Below are 16,505 nucleotides of genomic sequence, written 5' to 3' on the forward strand. Positions count from 1 at the left end.
ATGTCGAAAAAGATGCGGGGTATGATGCTCACAGCACCTGGTATTCCCAAGCGGTCTCCCAATCAGGTACTAACCAGGCCGAACCATGCTTGGCTTCCGAGATCGGACGAGATCGGGCCTTTTCAGGGTGGTATGGCCGTGAGCGGTACTGCTCTTGCAGATGGACACCCATGAAATGTCGAAAAAGATGCGGGGTATGATGCTCACAGCACCTGGTATTCCCAAGCGGTCTCCCAATCAGGTACTAAACAGGCCGAACAATGCTTGGCTTCCGAGATCGGACGAGATCGGGCCTTTTCAGGGTGGTATGGCCGTGAGCGGTACTGCACTAGCAGATGGACACCCATGAAATGTCGAAAAAGATGCGGGGTATGATGCTCACAGCACCTGGTATTCCGAGGCGGTCTCCCAATCAGGTACTAAACAGGCCGAACCATGCTTGGCTGCCGAGATCGGACGAGATCGGGCCTTTTCAGGGTGGTATGGCCGTGAGCGGTACTGCACTAGCAGATGGACACCCATGAAATGTCGAAAAAGATGCGGGGTATGATGCTCACAGCACCTGGTATTCCCAAGCGGTCTCCCAATCAGGTACTAAACAGGCCGAACCATGCTTGGCTTCCGAGATCGGACGAGATCGGGCCTTTTCAGGGTGGTATGGCCATGAGCGGTACTGTTCTTGCAGATGGACACCCATGAAATGTCTAAAAAGATGCGGGGTATGATGCTCACAGCACCTGGTATTCCCAAGCGGTCTCCCAATCAGGTACTAAACAGGCCGAACCATGCTTGGCTTCCAAGATCGGACGAGATCAGGCGTTTTCAGGGTGGTATGGCCGTGAGCGGTACTGCACTAGCAGATGGACACCCATGAAATGTCGAAAAAGATGCGGGGTATGATGCTCACAGCACCTGGTATTCCCAAGCGGTCTCCCAATCAGGTACTAAACAGGCCGAACCATGCTTGGCTGCCGAGATCGGACGAGATCGGACGAGATCGGGCCTTATCAGGGTTGTATGGCCGTGAGCGGTACTGCTCTTGCAGATGGACACCCATGAAATGTCGAAAAAGATGCGGGGTATGATGCTCACAGCACCTGGTATTCCCAAGCGGTCTCCCAATCAGGTACTAACCAGGCCGAACCATGCTTGGCTTCCGAGGTCGGACGAGATCGGGCCTTTTCAGGGTGGTATGGCCGTGAGCGGGACTGGTCTCGCAGATGGACACCCATGAAATGTCGAAAAAGATGCAGGGTATGATGTTCACAGTACCTGGTATTCCCAAGCGGTCTCCCAATCAGGTACTAACCAGGCCGAACCATGCTTGGCTTCCGAGATCAGACGAGATCAGGCCTTTTCAGGGTGGTATGGCCGTGAGCGGTACTGCACTAGCAGATGGACACCCATGAAATGTCGAAAAAGATGCGGGGTATGATGCTCACAGCACCTGGTATTCCCAAGCGGTCTCCCAATCAGGTACTAAACAGGCCGAACCATGCTTGGCTTCCGAGATCGGGCGAGATCGGGCGAGATCGGGCCTTTTCAGGGTGGTATGGCCGTGAGCAGTACTGGTTTTGCAGATGGACACCCATGAAATGTCGAAAAAGATGCGGGGTATGAAGCTCACAAAACCTGGTATTCCCAAGCGGTCTCCCAATCAGGTACTAACCAGGCCGAACCATGCTTGGCTTCCGAGATCGGGCGAGATCGGGCCTTTTCAGGGTGGTATGGCCGTGAGCGGTACTGCAATTGCAGATGGACACCCATGAAATGTCGAAAAAGATGCGGGGTATGATGCTCACAGCACCTGGTATTCCCAAGCGGTCTCCCAATCAGGTACTAACCAGGCCGAACCATGCTTGGCTGCCGAGATCGTACGAGATCGGACGAGATCGGGCCTTTTCAGGGTGGTATGGCCGTGAGCGTTACTGCTCTTGCAGATGGACACCCATGAAATGTCGAAAAAGATGCGGGGTATGATGCTCACAGCACCTGGTATTCCCAAGCGGTCTCCCAATCAGGTACTAACCAGGCCGAACCATGCTTGGCTTCTGAGATAGGACGAGATCGGGCCTTTTCAGGGTGTTATGGGCGTGAGCGGTACTGCTCTTGCAGATGGACACCCATGAAATGTCGAAAAAGATGCGGGGTATGATGCTCACAGCACCTGGTATTCCCAAGCGGTCTCCCAATCAGGTACTAACCAGGCCAAACCATGCTTGGCTTCCTAGGTCGGACGAGATCGGGCCTTTTCAGGGTGGTATGGCCGTGAGCAGTGCTGCTCCTGCAGATGGACACCCATGAAATGTCGAAAAAGATGCGGGGTATGATGCTCACAGCACCTGGTATTCCCAAGCGGTCTCCCAATCAGGTACTAACCAGGCCGAACAATGCTTGGCTGCCGAGATCGGACGAGATCGGACGAGATCGGGCCTTATCAGGGTGGTATGGCCGTGAGCAGTACTGCTCTTGCAGATGGACACCCATGAAATGTCGAAAAAGATGCGGGGTATGATGCTCACCGCACCTGGTATTCCCAAGCGGTCTCCCAATCAGGTACTAACCAGGCCGACACATGCTTGGCTGCCGAGATCGGACGAGATCGGGCGAGATCGGGCCTTATCAGGGTGGTACAGCCGTGAGCAGTACTGCTCTTGCAGATGGACACCCATGAAATGTCGAAAAAGATGCGGGGTATGATGCTCACAGCACCTGGTATTCCCAAGCGGTCTCCCAATCAGCTACTAACCAGGCCAAACCATGCTTGGCTTCCGAAATCGGACGAGATCGGGCCTTTTCAGGGTGGTATGGCCGTGAGCGGTACTGCACTTGCAGATGGACACCCATGAAATGTCGAAAAAGATGTGGGGTATGATGCACACAGCACCTGGTATTCCCAAGCGGTCTCCCAATCAGGTACTAACCAGGCCGAACCATGCTTGGCTTCCGAAATCGGACGAGATCGGGCCTTTTCAGGGTGGTATGGCCGTGAGCAGTACTGCACTAGCAGATGGACACCCATGAAATGTCGAAAAAGATGCGGGGTATGATGCTCACCGCACCTGGTATTCCCAAGCGGTCTCCCAATCAGGTACTAACCAGGCCGACCCATGCTTGGCTGCCGAGATCGGACGAGATCGGGCGAGATCGGGCCTTATCAGGGTGGTACGGCCGTGAGCAGTACTGCTCTTGCAGATGGACACCCATGAAATGTCGAAAAAGATGCGGGGCATGATGCTCACAGCACCTGGTATTCCCAAGCGGTCTCCCAATCAGGTACTAACCAGGCCGAACCATGCTTGGCTGCCGAGGTCGGACGAGGTCGGACGAGGTCGGACGAGATCGGACGAGATCGGGCGAGATCGGGCGAGATCGGGCGAGATCGGGCCTTATCAGGGTGGTATGGCTGTAAGCGGTACTGCTCTTGCAGATGGACACCCATGAAATGTCGAAAAAGATGCGGGGCAAGATGCTCACAGCACCTGGTATTCCCAAGCGGTCTCCCAATCAGGTACTAAACAGGCCGAACCATGCTTGGCTTCCGAGATCGGACGAGATCGGGCGAGATCGGGCCTTTTCAGGGTGGAATGTCCGTGAGCGTCACTGCTCTTGCAGATGGACACCCATGAAATGTCGAAAAAGACGCGGGGTATGATGCTCACAGCACCTGGTATTCCCAAGCGGTCTCCCAATCAGGTACTAACCAGGCCGAATCATGCTTGGCTTCCGAGATCGGACGAGATCGGGCGAGATCGGACGAGATCAGGCCTTACCAGGGTGGTATGGCCGTGAGCGTTACTACTCTTGCAGATGGACACCCATGAAATGTCGAATAAGATGCGGGGTATGATGCTCACAGGACCTTGTATTCCCAAGCGGTCTCCCAATCAGGTCCTAAACAGGCCGAACCATGCTTGGCTTCCGAGATCAGACGAGATCGGGCCTTTTCAGGGTGGTATGGCCGTGAGCGGTACTGCACTAGCAGATGGACACCCATGAAATGTCGAAAAAGATGCGGGGTATGTTGCTCACAGCACCTGGTATTCCCAAGCGGTCTCCCAATCAGGTACTAAACAGGCCGAACCATGCTTGGCTTCCGAGATCGGGCGAGATCAGGCCTTTTCAGGGTGGTATGGCCGTGAGCGGTACTGCACTAGCAGATGGACACCCATGAAATGTTGAAAAAGATGCGGGGTATGATGCTCAAAGTACCTGGTATTCCCCAGCGGTCTCCCAATCAGGTACTAAACAGGCCGAACCATGCTTGGCTTCTGAGATCGGACGAGATCGGGCCTTTTCAGGGTGGTATGGCCGTGAGCGGTACTGCACTAGCAGATGGACACCCATGAAATGTCGAAAAAGATGCGGGGTATGATGCTCACAGCACCTGGTATTCCCAAGCGGTCTCCCAATCAGGTACTAAACAGGCCGAACCATGCTTGGCTTCCGAGATCGGACGAGATCGGGCCTTATCAGGGTGGTATGGCCGTGAGCGGTACTGCGCTAGCAGATGGACACCCATGAAATGTCGAAAAAGATGCGGGGTATGATGCTCACAGCACCTGGTATTCCCAAGCGGTCTCCCAATCAGGTACTAAACAGGCCGAACCATGCTTGGCTTCCGAGATCGGACGAGATCGGGCCTTATCAGGGTGGTATGGCCGTGAGCGGTACTGCACTAGCAGATGGACACCCATGAAATGTCGAAAAAGATGCGGGGTATGATGCTCACAGCACCTGGTATTCCGAAGCGGTCTCCCAATCAGGTACTAAACAGGCCGAACCATGCTTGGCTGCCGAGATCGGACGAGATCGGGCCTTTTCAGGGTGGTATGGCCGTGAGCGGTACTGCACTAGCAGATGGACACCCATGAAATGTCGAAAAAGATGCGGGGTATGATGCTCACAGCACCTGGTATTCCCAAGCGGTCTCCCAACCAGGTACTAACCAGGCCGAACCATGCTTGGCTGCCGAGATCGGGCGAGATCGGGCCTTTTCGAGGTGGTATGGCCGTGAGCGGTAGTGCCCTTGCAGATGGACACCCATGAAATGTCGAAAAAGATGCGGGGCATGGTTCTCACAGCACCTGGTATTCCCAAGCGGTCTCCCAATCAGGTACTAAACAGGACCGAACAATGCTTGGCTTCCGAGATCGGACGAGATCGGGCCTTTTCAGGGTGGTATGGCCGTGAGCGGTACTGCTCTTGCAGATGGACACCCATGAAATGTCGAAAAAGATGCGGGGTATGATGCTCACAGCTCCTGGTATTCCCAAGCGGTCTCCCAATCAGGTACTAAACAGGACCGAACAATGCTTGGCTTCCGAGATCGGACGAGATCGGGCCTTTTCAGGGTGGTATGGCCGTGAGCGGTACTGCTCTTGCAGATGGACACCCATGAAATGTCGAAAAAGATGCGGGGTATGATGCTCACAGCACCTGGTATTCCCAAGCGGTTTCCCAATCAGGTACTAACCAGGCCGAACCATGCTTGGCTGCCGAGATCGGACGAGATCGGGCCTTTTCGAGGTGGTATGGCCGTGAGCGGTAGTGCCCTTGCAGATGGACACCCATGAAATGTCGAAAAAGATGCGGGGTATGATGCTCACAGCACCTGGTATTCCCAAGCGGTCTCCCAATCAGGTACTAAGCAGGCCGAACCATGCTTGGCTTCCGAGATCGGACGAGATCGGGCCTTTTCAGGGTGGTATGGCCGTGAGCGGGACTGTTCTTGCAGATGGACACCCATGAAATGTCGAAAAAGATGCGGGGTATGATGATCACAGCACCTGGTATTCCCAAGCGGTCTCCCAATCAGGTACTAAACAGGCCGAACCATGCTTGGCTGCCGAGATCGGGCCTTTTCAGGGTGGTATGGCCGTGAGCGGTACTGCACTAGCAGATGGTCACCCATGAAATGTCGAAAAAGATGCGGGGTTTGATGCTCACAGCACCTGGTATTCCCAAGCGGTCTCCCAATCAGGTACTAACCAGGCCGAACCATGCTTGGCTTCCGAGATCGGACGAGATCAGGCCTTTTCAGGGTGGTATGGCCGTGAGCGGTACTGCACTAGCAGATGGACACCCATGAAATGTCGAAAAAGATTCGGGGTATGATGCTCACAGCACCTGGTATTCCCAAGCTGTCTCCCAATCAGGTACTAACCAGGCCGAACCATGCTTAGCTTCCGAGATCGGACGAGATTGGGCCTTTTCAGGGTGGTATGGCCGTGAACGGTACTGCTCTTGCAGATGGACACCCATGAAATGTCGAAAAAGGCGCGGGGTATGATGCTCACAGCACCTGGTATTCCCAAGCGGTCTCCCAATCAGGTACTAACCAGGTCGAGCCATGCTTGGCTGCCGAGATCGGACGAGATCGGGCCTTTTCAGGGTGGTATGGCCGTGAGCGGTACTGCTCTTGCAGATGGACACCCATGAAATGTCGAAAAAGATGCGGGGTTTGATGCTCACAGCACCTGGTATTCCCAAGCGGTCTCCCAATCAGGTACTAACCAGGCCGAACCATGCTTGGCTTCCGAGATCGGACGAGATCAGGCCTTTTCAGGGTGGTATGGCCGTGAGCGGTACTGCACTAGCAGATGGACACCCATGAAATGTCGAAAAAGATTCGGGGTATGATGCTCACAGCACCTGGTATTCCCAAGCTGTCTCCCAATCAGGTACTAACCAGGCCGAACCATGCTTAGCTTCCGAGATCGGACGAGATTGGGCCTTTTCAGGGTGGTATGGCCGTGAACGGTACTGCTCTTGCAGATGGACACCCATGAAATGTCGAAAAAGGCGCGGGGTATGATGCTCACAGCACCTGGTATTCCCAAGCGGTCTCCCAATCAGGTACTAAACAGGCCGAATCATGCTTGGCTTCCGAGATCGGACGAGATCGGACGAGATCGGGCCTTATCAGGGTGGTATGGCCGTGAGCGGTACTGCTCTTGCAGATGGACACCCATGAAATGTCGAAAAAGATGCGGGGTATGATGCTCACAGCACCTGGTATTCCCAAGCGGTCTCCCAAACAGATACTAACCAGGCCGAACAATGCTTGGCTACCGAGTTCGGACGAGATCGGGCCTTTTCAGGGTGGTATGGCCTTGGGCGGTACTGCTCTTGCAGATGGACACCCATGAAATGTCGAAAAAGATGCGGGGTATGATGCTCACAGCACCTGGTATTCCCAAGCGGTCTCCCAAACAGGTACTAAACAGGCCGAACCATGCTTGGCTGCCGAGATCGGACGAGATCGGGCCTTTTCAGGGTGGTATGGCCGTGAGCGGTACTGCTCTTGCAGATGGACACCCATGAAATGTCGAAAAAGATGCAGGGTTTGATGCTCACAGCACCTGGTATTCCCAAGCGGTCTCCCAATCAGGTACTAACCAGGCCGAACCATGCTTGGCTGCCGAGATCGGACGAGATCGGACGAGATCGGGCCTTATCAGGGTGGTATGGCCGTGAGCGGTACTGCTCTTGCAGATGGACACCCATGAAATGTCGAAAAAGATGCGGGGTATGATGCTCACAGCACCTGGTATTCCCAAGCGGTCTCCCAATCAGGTACTAACCAGGCCGAACCATGCTTGGCTGCCGAGATCGGACGAGATCGGACGAGATCGGGCCTTATCAGGGTGGTATGGCCGTGAGCGGTACTGCTCTTGCAGATGGACACCCATGAAATGTCGAAAAAGATGCGGGGTATGATGCTCACAGCACCTGGTATTCCCAAGCGGTCTCCCAATCAGGTACTAACCAGGCCGAACAATGCTTGGCTGCCGAGATCGGACGAGATCGGACGAGATCGGGCCTTTTCAGGGTGGTATGGCCGTGAGCGGTACTGCTCTTGCAGATGGACACCCATGAAATGTCGAAAAAGATGCGGGGTATGATGCTCACAGCACCTGGTATTCCCAAGCGGTCTCCCAATCAGGTACTAACCAGGCCGAACCATGCTTGGCATCCGTGATCGGACGAGATCGGGCCTTTTCAGGGTGGTATGGCCGTGAGCGGTACTGCTCTTGCAGATGGACACCCATGAAATGTCGAAAAAGATGCGGGGTATGATGCTCACAGCACCTGGTATTCCCAAGCGGTCTCCCAATCAGGTACTAAACAGGCCGAACTATGCTTGGCTTCCGAGATCGGACGAGATCGGACGAGATCGGGCCTTTTCAGGGTGATATGGCCGTGAGCGGTACTGCTCTTGCAAATGGACACCCATGAAATGTCGAAAAAGATGCGGGGTGTGATGCTCACAGCACCTGGTATTCCCAAGCGGTCTCCCAATCAGGTACTAAACAGGCCGAACCATGCTTGGCATCCGAGATCGGACGAGATCGGACGAGATCGGGCCTTTTCAGGGTGGTATGGCCGTGAGCGGTACTGCTCTTGCAGATGGACACCCATGAAATGTCGAAAAAGATGCGGGGTATGATGCTCACAGCACCTGGTATTCCGAAGCGGTCTCCCAATCAGGTACTAAACAGGCCGAACAATGCTTGGCTGCCGAGATCGGACGAGATCGGGCGAGATCGGGCCTTATCAGGGTGGTATGGCCGTGAGCGGTACTGCTCTTGCAGATGGACACCCATGAAATGTCGAAAAAGATGCGGGGTATGATGCTCACAGCACCTGGAATTCCCAAGCGGTCTCCCAATCAGGTACTAACCAGGCCGAACCATACTTGGCTGCCGAGATCGGACGAGATCGGACGAGATCGGGCCTTTTCAGGGTGGTATGGCCGTGAGCGGTACTGCACTAGCAGATGGACACCCATGAAATGTCGAAAAAGATGCGGGGCAAGATGCTCACAGCCCCTGGTATTCCCAAGCGGTCTCCCAATCAGGTACTAACCAGGCCGAACCATGCTTGGCTTCCGAGATCGCACGAGATCGGGCCTTTTCAGGGTGGTATGGCCGTGAGCGGTACTGCACTAGCAGATGGACACTGTCAGGTTCATTAATAATTACCTTCGTCCGTAATTATCAATAACTGCAGGAAGACATCTTATTCAATTATTGACATTTAATTAAATAGAAATGGATACAACAGATAAAAGCCTCCGGAGGGGAGCGTTACAGCAAGTGTCACCTTACAACTTCCGAACGTCTTCCCGAATAGACGTTTTCGTCCCATTCTTATGGTCACAAGTTACAGAGTTGTTGATCATTCCATCACGTATGAGTAAAAACAACATCTGGGACTACAATAACAATCAAAGTATTTTACTAATAACAAAAACAGGGACTAGACCTAACAACATGTAGATTAGAGTAATTATACAACCTCCTTGACCTAAGAATCATATAATATAATCATAATCATATAATCGTTACATACAGAAAAACCCGAAGTGTACGGTTACATAACGATAACAATATTCTTGTTATTGTCCGAATAGCCCTGTCCTCGTCACCAAGGGCCCACCAAATCTCAAGGACCCAGATTGGGTGGATTGTCTGTATAACCATCCTGGAACAGGCTGTCCAGGTTAAAGATGACTTGGTGTGACCTCAACACTTTTGAAAAACAGAAAGAGAATGATTTAACAAAGTAATGAATTAATACAGAGAAAAGAAAGAGAATGATTTAATAAAGAAATGAATTAATATAACTATTATAATAGTAAAACAGAACAAACCCAACAGACACCCATGAAATGTCGAAGAAGATGCGGGGTATGATGCTCACTGCACCTGGTATTCCCAAGCGGTCTCCCAATCAGGTACTAACCAGGCCGAACCATGCTTGGCTTCCGAGATCGGACGAGATCGGGCCTTTTCAGGGTGGTATGGCCATGTGAGCGGTACTGCTCTTGCAGATGGACATCCATGAAATGTCGAAAAAGATGCGGGGTATGATGCTCACAGCACCTGGTATTCCCAAGCGGTCTCCCAATCAGGTACTAACCAGGCCGAACCATGCTTGGCTTCCGAGATCGGGCGAGATCGGGCCTTTTCAGGGTGGTATGGCCGTGAGCGGTACTGCACCAGCAGATGGACACCCATGAAATGTCAAAAAAGATGCGGGGTATGATGCTCACAGCACCTGGTATTCCCAAGCGGTCTCCCAATCAGGTACTAAACAGGCCGAACCATGCTTGGCTTCCGGGATCGGGCGAGATCAGGCCTTTTCAGGGTGGTATGGCCGTGAGCGGTACTGCTCTTGCAGATGGACACCCATGAAATGTCGAAAAAGATGCGGGGTATGATGCTCACAGCACCTGGTATTCCCAAGCGGTCTCCCAATCAGGTACTAAACAGGCCGAACCATGCTAGGCTTCCGAGATCGGACGAGATCGGGCCTTTTCAGGGTGGTATGGCCGTGAGCGGTACTGCACTAGCAGATGGACACCCATGAAATGTCGAAAAAGATGCGGGGTATGATGCTCACAGCACCTGGTATTCCCAAGCGGTCTCCCAATCAGGTACTAAACAGGCCGAACCATGCTTGGCTGCCGAGATCGGACGAGATCGGGCCTTTTCAGGGTGGTATGGCCGTGAGCGGTACTGCACTAGCAAATGGACACCCATGAAATGTCGAAAAAGATGCGGGGTATGATGCTCACAGCACCTGGTATTCCCAGAAGGTCTCCCAACTAGGTACTAACCAGGCCGAACCATGCTTAGCTTCCGAGATCGGACGAGATCGGGCCTTTTCAGGGTGGTATGGCCGTAAGCGGTACTGCTCTTGCAGATGGACACCCATGAAATGTCAAAAAAGATGCGGGGTATAATGCTCACAGCACCTGGTATTCCCAAGCGGTCTCCCAATCAGGTACTAAACAGGCCGAACCATGCTTGGCTTCCGGGATCGGGCGAGATCGGGCCTTTTCAGGGTGGTATGGCCGTGAGCGGTACTGCTCTTGCAGATGGACACCCATGAAATGTCGAAAAAGATGCGGGGTATGATGCTCACAGCACCTGGTATGCCCAAGCGGTCTCCCAATCAGGTACTAAACAGGCCGAACCATGCTAGGCTTCCGAGATCGGACGAGATCGGGCCTTTTCAGGGTGGTATGGCCGTGAGCGGTACTGCACTAGCAGATGGACACCCATGAAATGTCGAAAAAGATGCGGGGTATGATGCTCACAGCACCTGGTATTCCCAAGCGGTCTCCCAATCAGGTACTAAACAGGCCGATCCATGCTTGGCTGCCGGGATCGGACGAGATCGGGCCTTTTCAGGGTGGTATGGCCGTGAGCGGTACTGCATTAGCAAATGGACACCCATGAAATGTCGAAAAAGATGCGGGGTATGATGCTCACAGCACCTGGTATTCCCAGAAGGTCTCCCAACTAGGTACTAACCAGGCCGAACCATGCTTAGCTTCCGAGATCGGACGAGATCGAGCCTTTTCAGGGTGGTATGGCCGTGAGCAGTACTGCTCTTGCAGATGGACACCCATGAAATGTCGAAAAAGATGCGGGGTATGATGCTCACAGCACCTGGTATTCCCAAGCGGTCTCCCAATCAGGTACTAAACAGGCCGAACCATGCTTGGCTTCCAAGATCGGACGAGATCGGGCCTTTTCAGGGTGGTATGGCCGTGAGCGGTACTGCACTTGCAGATGGACACCCATGAAATGTCGAAAAAGATGCGGGGTATGATGCTCTCAGCACCTGGTATTCCTAAGCGGTCTCCCAATCAGGTACTAAACAGGCCGAACAATGCTTGGCTTCCGAGATCGGACGAGATCGGGCCTTTTCAGGGTGGTATGGCCGTGAGTGGTACTGCACTAGCAGATGGACACCCATGAAATGTCGAAAAAGATGCGGGGTATGATGCTCACAGCACCTGGTATTCCGAAGCGGTCTCCCAATCAGGTACTAAACAGGCCGAACCATGCTTGGCTGCCGAGATCGGACGAGATCGGGCCTTTTCAGGGTGGTATGGCCGTGAGCGGTACTGCACTAGCAGATGGACACCCATGAAATGTCGAAAAAGATGCGGGGTATGATGCTCACAGCACCTGGTATTTCCAAGCGGTCTCCCACTCAGGTACTAACCAGGCCGAACCATGCTTGGCTTCCAAGATCGGACGAGATCGGGCCTTTTCAGGGTGGTATGGCCGTGAGCAGTACTGCCCTAGCAGATGGACACCCATGAAATGTCGAAAAAGATGCAGGGTATGATGCTCACAGCACCTGGTATTCCCAAGCGGTCCCCCAACCAGGTACTAACCAGGCCGAACCATGCTTGGCTTCCGAGATCGGACGAGATCGGGCCTTTTCAGGGTGGTATGGCCGTGGGCGGTACTGCACTAGCAGATGGACACCCATGAAATGTCGAAAAAGATGCGGGGTATGATGCTCACAGCACCTGGTATTCCCAAGCGGTCTCCCAATCAGGTACTAAACAGGCCGAACCATGCTTGGCTGCCGAGATCGGACGAGATCGGGCCTTTTCAGGGTGGTATGGCCGTGAGCGGTACTGCACTAGCAGATGGACACCCATGAAATGTCGAAAAAGATGCAGGGTATGATGCTCACAGCACCTGGTATTCCCAAGCGGTCCCCCAACCAGGTACTAACCAGGCCGAACCATGCTTGGCTTCCGAGATCGGGCCTTTTCAGGGTGGTATGGCCGAGAGCGGTACTGCTCTTGCAGATGGACACCCATGAAATGTCGAAAAAGATGTGGGGTATGATGCTCACAGCACCTGGTATTCCCAAGCAGTCTCCCAATCAGGTACTAAACAGGCCATCCCATGCTTGGCTTCCGAGATCGGACGAGATCGGGCCTTTTCAGGGTGGTATGGCCGTGGGCGGTACTGCACTAGCAGATGGACACCCATGAAATGTCGAAAAAGATGCGGGGTATGATGCTCACAGCACCTGGTATTCCCAAGCGGTCTCCCAATCAGGTACTAACCAGGCCAAACCATGCTTGGCTTCCGAGATCGGACGAGATCGGGCTTTTTCAGGGTGGTATGGCCGTGAGCGGTACTACTCTTGCAGATGGACACCCATGAAATGTCGAAAAAGATGCGGGGTATGATGCTCACAGCACCTGGTATTCCCAAGCGGTCTCCCAATCAGGTACTAAACAGGCCAAACCATGCTTGGCTGCCGAGATCGGACGAGATCGGGCCTTTTCAGGGTGGTATGGCCGTGGGCGGTACTGCACTAGCAGATGGACACCCATGAAATGTCGAAAAAGATGCGAGGTATGATGCTCACAGCACCTGGTATTCCCAAGCGGTCTCCCAACCAGGTACTAACCAGGCCGAACCATGCTTGGCTTCCGAGATCGAACGAGATCGGGCCTTTTCAGGGTGGTATGGCCGTGAGCGGTACTGCTCTTGCAGATGGACACCCATGAAATGTCGAAAAAGATGCAGGGTATGATGCTCACAGCACCTGGTATTCCCAAGCGGTCTCCCAATCAGGTACTAACCAGGCCGAACCATGCTTGGCTTCTGAGATCGGGCGAGATCGGGCCTTTTCAGGGTGGTATGGCCGTGAGCGGTACTGCACTAGCAGATGGACACCCATGAAATGTCGAAAAAGATGCGGGGTATGATGCTCACAGCACCTGGTATTCCCAAGCGGTCTCCCAATCAGGTACTACCCAGGCCGAACCATGCTTGTCTTCCGAAATCGAACGAGATCGGGCCTTTTCAGGGTGGTATGGCCGTGAGCGGTACTGCTATTGCAGATGGACACCCATGAAATGTCGAAAAAGATGCGGGGTATGATGCTCACAGCACCTGGTATTCCCAAGCGGTCTCCCAATCAGCTACTAACCAGGCCGAACAATGCTTGGCTTCCGAAATCGGACGAGATCGGGCCTTTTCAGGGTGGTATGGCCGAGAGCGGTACTGCTCTTGCAGATGGACACCCATGAAATGTCGAAAAAGATGTGGGGTATGATGCTCACAGCACCTGGTATTCCCAAGCAGTCTCCCAATCAGGTACTCAACAGGCCATCCCATGCTTGGCTTCCGAGATCGGACGAGATCGGGCCTTTTCAGGGTGGTATGGCCGTGGGCGGTGCTGCACTAGCAGATGGACACCCATGAAATGTCGAAAAAGATGCGGGGTATGATGCTCACAGCACCTGGTATTCCCAAGCGGTCTCCCAATCAGGTACTAAACAGGCCGAACCATGCTTGGCTGCCGAGATCGGACGAGATCGGGCCTTTTCAGGGTGGTATGGCCGTGAGCGGTACTGCACTAGCAGATGGACACCCATGAAATGTCGAAAAAAAAGCGGGGTATGATGCTCACAGCACCTGGTATTTCCAAGCAGTCTCCCAATCAGGTACTAACCAGGCCGAACGATGCTTGGCTTCCGAGATCGGACGAGATCGGGCCTTTTCAGGGTGGTATGGCCGTGAGCGGTACTGCACTAGCAGATGGACACCCATGAAATGTCGAAAAAGATGCGGGGTATGATGCTCACAGCACCTGGTATTCCCAAGCGGTCTCCCATTCAGGTACTAACCAGGCCGAACCATGCTTGGCTGCCGAGATCGGGCGAGATCGGGCCTTTTCAGGGTGGTATGGCCGTGAGCAGTACTGCGCATGCAGATGGACACCCATGAAATGTCGAAAAAGATGCGGGGTATGATGCTCACAGCACCTGGTATTCCCAAGCGGTCTCCCATTCAGCTACTAACCAGGCTGAACCATGCTTGGCTTCCGAAATCGGACGAGATCGGGCCTTTTCAGGGTGGTATGGCCGTGAGCGGTACTGCTTGTGCAGATGGACACCCATGAAATGTCGAAAAAGATGCGGGGTATGATGCTCACAGCACCTGGTATTCCGAAGCGGTCTCCCAATCAGGTACTATACAGGCCGAACCATGCTTGGCCACCGAGATCGGACGAGATCGGGCCTTTTCAGGGTGGTATGGCCGTGAGCGGTACTGCACTAGCAGATGGACACCCATGAAATGTCGAAAAAGATGCGGGGTATGATGCTCACAGCACCTGGTATTTTCAAGCGGTCTCCCAATCAGGTACTAACCAGGCCGAACCATGCTTGGCTGCCGAGATCGGGCCTTTTCAGGGTGGTATGGCCGTGAGCGGTACTGCTCTTGCAGATGGACACCCATTAAATGTCGAAAAAGATGCGGGGTATGATGCTCACAGCACCTGGTATTTCCAAGCGGTCTCCCAATCAGGTACTAACCAGGCCGAACCATGCTTGGCTTCCGAGATCGGACGAGATCGGGCTTTTTCAGGGTGGTATGGCTGTGAGCGGTACTGCCCTTGCAGATGGACACCCATGAAATGTCGAAAAAGATGCGGGGTATGATGCTCACAGCACCTGGTATTCCCAAGCGGTCTCCCAATCAGGTACTAAACAGGCCGAACAATGCTTGGCTGCCGAGATCGGACGAGATCGGGCCTTTTCAGGGTGGTATGGCCGTGAGCGGTACTGCACTAGCAGATGGACACCCATGAAATGTCGAAATAGATGCGGGGTATGATGCTCACAGCACCTGGTATTCCCAAGCGGTCTCCCAACCAGGTAATAACCAGGCCAAACCATGCTTGGCTTCCGAGATCGAACGAGATCGGGCCTTTTCAGGGTGGTATGGCCGTGAGCGGTACTGCTTTTGCAGATGGACACCCATGAAATGTCGAAAAAGATGCAGGGTATGATGCTCACAGCACTTGGTATTCCCAAGCTGTCTCCCAATCAGGTACTAACCAGGCCGACCCATGCTTGGCTTCCGAGATCGGACGAGATCGGGCCTTTTCAGGGTGGTATGGCCGTGACCAGTACTGCTTTTGCAGATGGACACCCATGAAATGTCGAAAAAGATGCGGGGTATGATGCTCACAGCACCTGGTATTCCCAAGCGGTCTCCCAATCAGGTACTAAACAGGCCGAACCATGCTTGGCTTCCGAGATCGGACGAGATCGAGCCTTTTCAGGGTGGTATGGCCGTGAGCGGTACTGCACTAGCAGATGGACACCCATGAAATGTCGAAAAAGATGCGGGGTATGATGCTCACAGCACCTGGTATTCCCAAGCGGTCTCCCAATCAGGTACTAACCAGGCCGAACGATGCTTGGCTGCCGAGATCGGGCGAGATCGGGCCTTTTCAGGGTGGTATGGCCGTGAGCGGTACTGCTCTTGCAGATGGACACCCATGAAATGTCGAAAAAGATGCGGGGTATGATGCTCACAGCACCTGGTATTCCCAAGCGGTCTCCCAATCAGCTACTAACCAGGCCGAACCATGCTTGGCTTCCGAAATCGGACGAGATCGGGCCTTTTCAGGGTGGTATGGCCGTGAGCGGTGCTGCACTAGCAGATGGACACCCATGAAATGTCGAAAAAGATGCGGGGTATGATGCTCACAGCACCTGGTATTCCCAAGCGGTCTCCCAATCAGGTACTAACCAGGCCGAACCATGCTTGGCTTCCGAGATCGGACGAGATCGGGCTTTTTCAGGGTGGTACGGCCGTGTGCGGTACCGCTCTTGCAGATGGACACCCATGAAATGTCGAAAAAGATGCGGGGTA

At 53.6% G+C, this 16,505-nt stretch overlaps 2 non-coding genes and 82 pseudogenes across 2 annotated transcripts; all 84 read right to left on the bottom strand.

Moving 5' to 3' along the window:
• Positions 1-25: 25 nt before the first annotated feature.
• On the bottom strand, positions 26-144 carry LOC144189154 (5S ribosomal RNA; annotated as a pseudogene).
• Positions 145-200: 56 nt separating this feature from the next.
• LOC144190443 (5S ribosomal RNA) lies at positions 201-319 on the bottom strand (annotated as a pseudogene).
• A 56-nt stretch (positions 320-375) lies between these two features.
• LOC144190315 (5S ribosomal RNA) lies at positions 376-494 on the bottom strand (annotated as a pseudogene).
• A 56-nt stretch (positions 495-550) lies between these two features.
• On the bottom strand, positions 551-669 carry LOC144188598 (5S ribosomal RNA; annotated as a pseudogene).
• Positions 670-725: 56 nt separating this feature from the next.
• On the bottom strand, positions 726-844 carry LOC144188089 (5S ribosomal RNA; annotated as a pseudogene).
• A 56-nt stretch (positions 845-900) lies between these two features.
• LOC144184865 (5S ribosomal RNA) lies at positions 901-1,029 on the bottom strand (annotated as a pseudogene).
• A 56-nt stretch (positions 1,030-1,085) lies between these two features.
• Positions 1,086-1,204, bottom strand: LOC144183014 (5S ribosomal RNA; annotated as a pseudogene).
• Positions 1,205-1,260: 56 nt separating this feature from the next.
• LOC144181742 (5S ribosomal RNA) lies at positions 1,261-1,379 on the bottom strand (annotated as a pseudogene).
• Positions 1,380-1,435: 56 nt separating this feature from the next.
• Positions 1,436-1,564, bottom strand: LOC144184476 (5S ribosomal RNA; annotated as a pseudogene).
• Positions 1,565-1,620: 56 nt separating this feature from the next.
• On the bottom strand, positions 1,621-1,739 carry LOC144182271 (5S ribosomal RNA; annotated as a pseudogene).
• A 56-nt stretch (positions 1,740-1,795) lies between these two features.
• On the bottom strand, positions 1,796-1,924 carry LOC144183308 (5S ribosomal RNA; annotated as a pseudogene).
• Positions 1,925-2,155: 231 nt separating this feature from the next.
• LOC144190441 (5S ribosomal RNA) lies at positions 2,156-2,274 on the bottom strand (annotated as a pseudogene).
• Positions 2,275-2,330: 56 nt separating this feature from the next.
• Positions 2,331-2,459, bottom strand: LOC144186077 (5S ribosomal RNA; annotated as a pseudogene).
• Positions 2,460-2,700: 241 nt separating this feature from the next.
• LOC144189984 (5S ribosomal RNA) lies at positions 2,701-2,819 on the bottom strand (annotated as a pseudogene).
• A 56-nt stretch (positions 2,820-2,875) lies between these two features.
• Positions 2,876-2,994, bottom strand: LOC144190257 (5S ribosomal RNA; annotated as a pseudogene).
• Positions 2,995-3,050: 56 nt separating this feature from the next.
• Positions 3,051-3,179, bottom strand: LOC144186988 (5S ribosomal RNA; annotated as a pseudogene).
• A 291-nt stretch (positions 3,180-3,470) lies between these two features.
• LOC144186365 (5S ribosomal RNA) lies at positions 3,471-3,599 on the bottom strand (annotated as a pseudogene).
• Positions 3,600-3,655: 56 nt separating this feature from the next.
• LOC144186476 (5S ribosomal RNA) lies at positions 3,656-3,794 on the bottom strand (annotated as a pseudogene).
• A 56-nt stretch (positions 3,795-3,850) lies between these two features.
• Positions 3,851-3,969, bottom strand: LOC144186873 (5S ribosomal RNA; annotated as a pseudogene).
• Positions 3,970-4,025: 56 nt separating this feature from the next.
• LOC144191770 (5S ribosomal RNA) lies at positions 4,026-4,144 on the bottom strand (annotated as a pseudogene).
• Positions 4,145-4,200: 56 nt separating this feature from the next.
• Positions 4,201-4,319, bottom strand: LOC144186521 (5S ribosomal RNA; annotated as a pseudogene).
• A 56-nt stretch (positions 4,320-4,375) lies between these two features.
• Positions 4,376-4,494, bottom strand: LOC144188418 (5S ribosomal RNA; annotated as a pseudogene).
• A 56-nt stretch (positions 4,495-4,550) lies between these two features.
• Positions 4,551-4,669, bottom strand: LOC144188419 (5S ribosomal RNA; annotated as a pseudogene).
• A 56-nt stretch (positions 4,670-4,725) lies between these two features.
• On the bottom strand, positions 4,726-4,844 carry LOC144190822 (5S ribosomal RNA; annotated as a pseudogene).
• A 56-nt stretch (positions 4,845-4,900) lies between these two features.
• Positions 4,901-5,019, bottom strand: LOC144189977 (5S ribosomal RNA; annotated as a pseudogene).
• Positions 5,020-5,075: 56 nt separating this feature from the next.
• Positions 5,076-5,195, bottom strand: LOC144184574 (5S ribosomal RNA; annotated as a pseudogene).
• Positions 5,196-5,251: 56 nt separating this feature from the next.
• On the bottom strand, positions 5,252-5,371 carry LOC144181975 (5S ribosomal RNA; annotated as a pseudogene).
• A 56-nt stretch (positions 5,372-5,427) lies between these two features.
• Positions 5,428-5,546, bottom strand: LOC144189810 (5S ribosomal RNA; annotated as a pseudogene).
• Positions 5,547-5,602: 56 nt separating this feature from the next.
• Positions 5,603-5,721, bottom strand: LOC144188547 (5S ribosomal RNA; annotated as a pseudogene).
• Positions 5,722-5,942: 221 nt separating this feature from the next.
• Positions 5,943-6,061, bottom strand: LOC144187755 (5S ribosomal RNA; annotated as a pseudogene).
• Positions 6,062-6,117: 56 nt separating this feature from the next.
• Positions 6,118-6,236, bottom strand: LOC144182874 (5S ribosomal RNA; annotated as a pseudogene).
• Positions 6,237-6,292: 56 nt separating this feature from the next.
• LOC144189390 (5S ribosomal RNA) lies at positions 6,293-6,411 on the bottom strand (annotated as a pseudogene).
• Positions 6,412-6,467: 56 nt separating this feature from the next.
• LOC144187756 (5S ribosomal RNA) lies at positions 6,468-6,586 on the bottom strand (annotated as a pseudogene).
• A 56-nt stretch (positions 6,587-6,642) lies between these two features.
• LOC144182875 (5S ribosomal RNA) lies at positions 6,643-6,761 on the bottom strand (annotated as a pseudogene).
• Positions 6,762-6,817: 56 nt separating this feature from the next.
• Positions 6,818-6,946, bottom strand: LOC144186364 (5S ribosomal RNA; annotated as a pseudogene).
• Positions 6,947-7,002: 56 nt separating this feature from the next.
• LOC144186614 (5S ribosomal RNA) lies at positions 7,003-7,121 on the bottom strand (annotated as a pseudogene).
• Positions 7,122-7,177: 56 nt separating this feature from the next.
• LOC144189536 (5S ribosomal RNA) lies at positions 7,178-7,296 on the bottom strand (annotated as a pseudogene).
• A 56-nt stretch (positions 7,297-7,352) lies between these two features.
• LOC144183903 (5S ribosomal RNA) lies at positions 7,353-7,481 on the bottom strand (annotated as a pseudogene).
• A 56-nt stretch (positions 7,482-7,537) lies between these two features.
• LOC144183904 (5S ribosomal RNA) lies at positions 7,538-7,666 on the bottom strand (annotated as a pseudogene).
• A 56-nt stretch (positions 7,667-7,722) lies between these two features.
• LOC144185509 (5S ribosomal RNA) lies at positions 7,723-7,851 on the bottom strand (annotated as a pseudogene).
• A 56-nt stretch (positions 7,852-7,907) lies between these two features.
• Positions 7,908-8,026, bottom strand: LOC144181738 (5S ribosomal RNA; annotated as a pseudogene).
• Positions 8,027-8,082: 56 nt separating this feature from the next.
• LOC144186700 (5S ribosomal RNA) lies at positions 8,083-8,211 on the bottom strand (annotated as a pseudogene).
• Positions 8,212-8,267: 56 nt separating this feature from the next.
• LOC144185496 (5S ribosomal RNA) lies at positions 8,268-8,396 on the bottom strand (annotated as a pseudogene).
• A 56-nt stretch (positions 8,397-8,452) lies between these two features.
• On the bottom strand, positions 8,453-8,581 carry LOC144187083 (5S ribosomal RNA; annotated as a pseudogene).
• A 56-nt stretch (positions 8,582-8,637) lies between these two features.
• On the bottom strand, positions 8,638-8,766 carry LOC144184794 (5S ribosomal RNA; annotated as a pseudogene).
• Positions 8,767-8,822: 56 nt separating this feature from the next.
• LOC144189844 (5S ribosomal RNA) lies at positions 8,823-8,941 on the bottom strand (annotated as a pseudogene).
• A 760-nt stretch (positions 8,942-9,701) lies between these two features.
• On the bottom strand, positions 9,702-9,820 carry LOC144183249 (5S ribosomal RNA; annotated as a pseudogene).
• A 58-nt stretch (positions 9,821-9,878) lies between these two features.
• Positions 9,879-9,997, bottom strand: LOC144188440 (5S ribosomal RNA; annotated as a pseudogene).
• Positions 9,998-10,053: 56 nt separating this feature from the next.
• Positions 10,054-10,172, bottom strand: LOC144184740 (5S ribosomal RNA; annotated as a pseudogene).
• Positions 10,173-10,228: 56 nt separating this feature from the next.
• LOC144190985 (5S ribosomal RNA) lies at positions 10,229-10,347 on the bottom strand (annotated as a pseudogene).
• A 56-nt stretch (positions 10,348-10,403) lies between these two features.
• LOC144188664 (5S ribosomal RNA) lies at positions 10,404-10,522 on the bottom strand (annotated as a pseudogene).
• A 56-nt stretch (positions 10,523-10,578) lies between these two features.
• LOC144187676 (5S ribosomal RNA) lies at positions 10,579-10,697 on the bottom strand. Its single transcript, XR_013324885.1, has one exon. It is a non-coding gene; the product is annotated as a 5S ribosomal RNA (ribosomal RNA).
• A 56-nt stretch (positions 10,698-10,753) lies between these two features.
• LOC144183209 (5S ribosomal RNA) lies at positions 10,754-10,872 on the bottom strand (annotated as a pseudogene).
• A 56-nt stretch (positions 10,873-10,928) lies between these two features.
• LOC144183581 (5S ribosomal RNA) lies at positions 10,929-11,047 on the bottom strand (annotated as a pseudogene).
• Positions 11,048-11,103: 56 nt separating this feature from the next.
• On the bottom strand, positions 11,104-11,222 carry LOC144182769 (5S ribosomal RNA; annotated as a pseudogene).
• Positions 11,223-11,278: 56 nt separating this feature from the next.
• Positions 11,279-11,397, bottom strand: LOC144188170 (5S ribosomal RNA; annotated as a pseudogene).
• A 56-nt stretch (positions 11,398-11,453) lies between these two features.
• On the bottom strand, positions 11,454-11,572 carry LOC144189934 (5S ribosomal RNA; annotated as a pseudogene).
• Positions 11,573-11,628: 56 nt separating this feature from the next.
• Positions 11,629-11,747, bottom strand: LOC144185954 (5S ribosomal RNA; annotated as a pseudogene).
• A 56-nt stretch (positions 11,748-11,803) lies between these two features.
• LOC144190824 (5S ribosomal RNA) lies at positions 11,804-11,922 on the bottom strand (annotated as a pseudogene).
• A 56-nt stretch (positions 11,923-11,978) lies between these two features.
• On the bottom strand, positions 11,979-12,097 carry LOC144190236 (5S ribosomal RNA; annotated as a pseudogene).
• Positions 12,098-12,153: 56 nt separating this feature from the next.
• Positions 12,154-12,272, bottom strand: LOC144187392 (5S ribosomal RNA; annotated as a pseudogene).
• Positions 12,273-12,328: 56 nt separating this feature from the next.
• On the bottom strand, positions 12,329-12,447 carry LOC144188665 (5S ribosomal RNA; annotated as a pseudogene).
• A 56-nt stretch (positions 12,448-12,503) lies between these two features.
• On the bottom strand, positions 12,504-12,612 carry LOC144186686 (5S ribosomal RNA; annotated as a pseudogene).
• Positions 12,613-12,668: 56 nt separating this feature from the next.
• On the bottom strand, positions 12,669-12,787 carry LOC144182780 (5S ribosomal RNA; annotated as a pseudogene).
• A 56-nt stretch (positions 12,788-12,843) lies between these two features.
• LOC144187664 (5S ribosomal RNA) lies at positions 12,844-12,962 on the bottom strand. Its single transcript, XR_013324884.1, has one exon. It is a non-coding gene; the product is annotated as a 5S ribosomal RNA (ribosomal RNA).
• A 56-nt stretch (positions 12,963-13,018) lies between these two features.
• Positions 13,019-13,137, bottom strand: LOC144190408 (5S ribosomal RNA; annotated as a pseudogene).
• Positions 13,138-13,193: 56 nt separating this feature from the next.
• Positions 13,194-13,312, bottom strand: LOC144188707 (5S ribosomal RNA; annotated as a pseudogene).
• Positions 13,313-13,368: 56 nt separating this feature from the next.
• LOC144191483 (5S ribosomal RNA) lies at positions 13,369-13,487 on the bottom strand (annotated as a pseudogene).
• A 56-nt stretch (positions 13,488-13,543) lies between these two features.
• LOC144189223 (5S ribosomal RNA) lies at positions 13,544-13,662 on the bottom strand (annotated as a pseudogene).
• Positions 13,663-13,718: 56 nt separating this feature from the next.
• LOC144184864 (5S ribosomal RNA) lies at positions 13,719-13,837 on the bottom strand (annotated as a pseudogene).
• Positions 13,838-13,893: 56 nt separating this feature from the next.
• LOC144184558 (5S ribosomal RNA) lies at positions 13,894-14,012 on the bottom strand (annotated as a pseudogene).
• Positions 14,013-14,068: 56 nt separating this feature from the next.
• On the bottom strand, positions 14,069-14,187 carry LOC144188666 (5S ribosomal RNA; annotated as a pseudogene).
• Positions 14,188-14,243: 56 nt separating this feature from the next.
• LOC144183369 (5S ribosomal RNA) lies at positions 14,244-14,362 on the bottom strand (annotated as a pseudogene).
• Positions 14,363-14,418: 56 nt separating this feature from the next.
• LOC144188550 (5S ribosomal RNA) lies at positions 14,419-14,537 on the bottom strand (annotated as a pseudogene).
• Positions 14,538-14,593: 56 nt separating this feature from the next.
• On the bottom strand, positions 14,594-14,712 carry LOC144182267 (5S ribosomal RNA; annotated as a pseudogene).
• A 56-nt stretch (positions 14,713-14,768) lies between these two features.
• On the bottom strand, positions 14,769-14,887 carry LOC144183344 (5S ribosomal RNA; annotated as a pseudogene).
• Positions 14,888-15,108: 221 nt separating this feature from the next.
• On the bottom strand, positions 15,109-15,227 carry LOC144188177 (5S ribosomal RNA; annotated as a pseudogene).
• Positions 15,228-15,283: 56 nt separating this feature from the next.
• Positions 15,284-15,402, bottom strand: LOC144191593 (5S ribosomal RNA; annotated as a pseudogene).
• A 56-nt stretch (positions 15,403-15,458) lies between these two features.
• LOC144188098 (5S ribosomal RNA) lies at positions 15,459-15,577 on the bottom strand (annotated as a pseudogene).
• A 56-nt stretch (positions 15,578-15,633) lies between these two features.
• On the bottom strand, positions 15,634-15,752 carry LOC144186339 (5S ribosomal RNA; annotated as a pseudogene).
• A 56-nt stretch (positions 15,753-15,808) lies between these two features.
• On the bottom strand, positions 15,809-15,927 carry LOC144189206 (5S ribosomal RNA; annotated as a pseudogene).
• Positions 15,928-15,983: 56 nt separating this feature from the next.
• LOC144182361 (5S ribosomal RNA) lies at positions 15,984-16,102 on the bottom strand (annotated as a pseudogene).
• Positions 16,103-16,158: 56 nt separating this feature from the next.
• Positions 16,159-16,277, bottom strand: LOC144190491 (5S ribosomal RNA; annotated as a pseudogene).
• Positions 16,278-16,333: 56 nt separating this feature from the next.
• On the bottom strand, positions 16,334-16,452 carry LOC144189464 (5S ribosomal RNA; annotated as a pseudogene).
• Positions 16,453-16,505: the final 53 nt, after the last annotated feature.

The sequence above is a fragment of the Stigmatopora nigra genome, unplaced genomic scaffold (assembly GCF_051989575.1).
Source record: "Stigmatopora nigra isolate UIUO_SnigA unplaced genomic scaffold, RoL_Snig_1.1 HiC_scaffold_24, whole genome shotgun sequence".
Classification (NCBI taxonomy): Eukaryota; Metazoa; Chordata; class Actinopteri; order Syngnathiformes; family Syngnathidae; genus Stigmatopora; species Stigmatopora nigra.